The sequence below is a fragment of the Olea europaea genome, chromosome 13 (genome assembly GCF_002742605.1).
Source record: "Olea europaea var. sylvestris chromosome 13, O_europaea_v1, whole genome shotgun sequence".
Lineage (NCBI taxonomy): Eukaryota > Viridiplantae > Streptophyta > Magnoliopsida > Lamiales > Oleaceae > Olea > Olea europaea.
In genome coordinates, this window is record NC_036249.1 from 11,101,374 (window position 1) to 11,105,043 (window position 3,670).

Consider the following 3,670-nt stretch of genomic DNA (forward strand, 5'->3'; position numbering starts at 1 on the left):
ATTATTGTATCGTCATTAACCTAAAAAAGGTGAACAAAAATGAGAAAAAAAAATTATGTTTTAATTTATTGTGATTTCACTTTGATTTAATTAATATTTAAATTTATAGTAGATATATTTAGCCTCTGTTTGAGCCATATTTTTCATATCATCATAATGAGAAAATTGACTATTGGAGAGGAGGTTGGGTCCCACACACGAAATAGCAGGTCAACAAAGGCGGCTGGACTTGTGGAATAACGATCCAAATTTTCATTTTTTTGTCCCAAAAATTTGGTTCAAACAGGGGTTTAGTTTGTTTTAGATTTATTACTAGTGAGATATAAACATATATTAAATTCAATGAATTAATGACATAAAATTAGACGGACAAAAAAATATATGGCGAAACCGGCGGTTTAAAATCGAACCAAACCGTTAGGTTTAGGTTTGAGTTTTTTTCAAACCGTTCAAAATGGTTTGGTTTAGGTTTGGGTTTTTCTCAAACCGTTTTAAACGGTGTGATTTGAAAATTTGTCAAAAATCGGTAAAATCGGACCGCTTACATCCCTAGTTGGTTGTTTAAAACTTAAACCTAATGATTCGATTGATAAGTTTAAGCAAGACTTGTAGCTAAATATTATAGACAAAAAGAAAGAGTTGACTTCTTTGATACTTACTCACATATTACTAGGATTACCTCTATTAGGATATCAATTTCTATTGCTTCGTTATATGATCTTATAATACATCAAATTGATGTCAAAACGACATTTTTAAATGGATACTTAGAAGAGAGATCTATATGAACCAATCTGAAGGATTTGTTGTATGAGGCCTTGAAGACAAAGTATGTAGACTTAAAAAATTCTTTTATGGCCTTAAACAAGCTCCTAAGCAACGACATGAAAATTTTAATACAATTTTGATATTAAGTGGTTATGTAATAAATGAAGCAGATAAATGCATATATAGTTAGGGATGTTAAACGGACCGAGCGGCTCGTTGGCTCGGCCGCTCGGCTCGTGGACGGCTCGGGCTCGTCATTTTACGAGTCCGAGCCCGAGCCGAGCAGGGGGCTCGATCCCACAAGCCGAGCCTGCTCGGCTCGTCGAGCCCACGAGCCGAGCTCGTCCAAAAAATTGAAATTTTTTAAAAAAAGGTGCAAAAAATGTGCCCAAAATTTTTTTTTTTAAAAAAACAAGAGCTCGTGGCTCGTGAGCTCACAAGCTGGTGGGCCGAGCCGAGCTCGTGGATTAAAGGGCCGAGCCGAACCAATTTAGATGTGGTTAAAAAGACTAAACATTTTTTGGAAAAGCACTTCGAAATGAAAAAATAGTTAAATATTTCAAAGGAATTATTTTAACCAAATCACATTTATGTAGAAAAAGTTCTTAAAAAGGTTAACCAATACAATTGTATTCTTGCTAAAACACCTCAGATGCAAGTCGTCATTTGAGAAAATATTCAGGTCCTAGTGTTTCCGCTTTAGAATATGCTAAGTGATCAGTAGTCTCATATATCTCATGAATTGTACAACACTTGATATAGCATATACGATCGATAGACTTAGCAGATGTACTAGTAATTCTAACAGTGAACACCAGGATGCTTTAATTCGAGTCTCGAGGTATTTGAGATATACTCTAGACTAGGGAATATATTATACCAAATTCCTTGCTGTACTCGAGGGATATTGTGATGCTAATTAGATTTACGCTACCAATGAAAGTAAATCTATGAGGGGATATGTTTTTACATTAGCAGGCGATCTTGTATCCTAGAAATCCACTAAGCAAACTTGTATTGCAAGATCTACCATGGAATCTGAGTTTATAACTTTAGATAAGGCAGGTGAAGAGGCTAAATGGTAAAATAATTTTCTTATGGATGTTCCTTTGTAATCTAAACCATTTCTAGCTATTTTTATTCATTGTGACAATCAAACAACTGTTTCAAGAGCTCAAAATTCATCCTACAATGCAAAGCCTAGATGTATTCGTAGGAGGCACAATACTATGCGTCAGCTGCTTAAGGATTGGATTGTAGCTATTGACCATATAAAGTCAAGTGATAATATTGTTAACCCATTAACTAAAGGATTAGCTAGAGAGCTAGTTCAAAAAACATCGAGGGGATGGTGGTAAAGCCTATTACAAACTACATCATGCGATTGAAGATCCCATGGACAAGGTTCAATGAGACAACAAAGTTATTAGAGTTCTGTGGGGATACGAGATTGTATTTATTCCAAACCCTTCCTATGATGCATGGTACCAACTGTATTTATTAGATGATGAGCTAATGCTCTTAATACTTACTATAGCTAATATTCAGTGGGGTTAGGGACAGATCCAGGAATTTAGGGTGCACAAGCTAAACAGTTGACATAATACGAAAATATATGTGACCTCCACATAAGCTAGTTTGACAATGAAGAGAAATTCTACATTAGAATGAAAATATATTGCACGTTTGCAACTGCACTTTCGAAAATATACTACACTTTTGAAATTCGAAAATGACTTAATGGCGCCGGTTGACAATGAAGAGGAATTTGCATTATAATGAACTTTTACTCCACAACTCTAATTAACTAGGCAGTGTGCATTAAAATTCTCTTCGATTTTAAAAAATATTAAGAAATGGATTCAAAGAAAAATCCAAAATATATTAACTTTTACTTCAAAAACAATAAAATATGTAACCTTCACACAAGCTAGTTTGCTGCTTAAGATATACAAAGAAGGTTTATAAATAATTGCATTTGTTTACTTACCCACCCAACCAAAGGTCCAAATTTCCTCTCTGATTTTCCCATATCCGTTCAATTTGAAACAAGAACATTAAAAATATTTGGACTTGAAAATTCTAGTTGGACATCAATCAATCCTCCAAGGCTTGAACAGTTGAACCCCTAGTTCGGTGCCAGCTAAAGTTGAGGTAAGGAGGATTTGAGTTCTTTAATTTTTCAGAAGCTTTATGGGGGAATGAGAGAGGTGAGTTGGAGATTGACACTTTGAAAAAAAATGGATTACGAGGCTGTTCACTGTTGTGCGTGTGTATAGAGAGATGGAGAGAGAGATTAGATGGATATTAGGTATGGATTTACGGCTTTGAGCCAATAATTTTTTCTCTTTTTCTTTTTGCGATCGTAAACTTTGATTTGGGCCTAAGTCGTTGGGCTGTTGTTGTTTTGGTTGGACATGGGCTAATGATTAAAAAGACATGGACTCAACTTAAAAATAAATAAAATTAAGAACATAGTGGATCTAGGCTAGGGCGAACATGGGTTGTAATTCGGGCCAACCTGTGCCTAGATCCGCCCCTGAGAAGGTGTTCAAATACAGGGTACTCTTGATAAAAGCACCTATTTAAATGTGGAAGTGAGGCCGCTTCCTATGAAAATTGAAGCTAATTCTCTAAAGCACTTAAAAAAAGTGGAAAAGTTTACGATCGAAATGAACACAATCGTGAGAACTCAATGATTATTTTAAAAGTCATGCGTGTGTTTTATTGTTTCAGTTTGCAATTATAATTGTATAGTTCAAGACATAGTTCACTATACAGTTAACAAGTTCGATGGAATATACAAAGCCAAGGTTCAAGTCATTAGACACCTAAGTCTGCGTTATTTCCACCGTACTCTAGAGTTATATTTATATTTATTTTATTTCTTTCATGTGGGGGG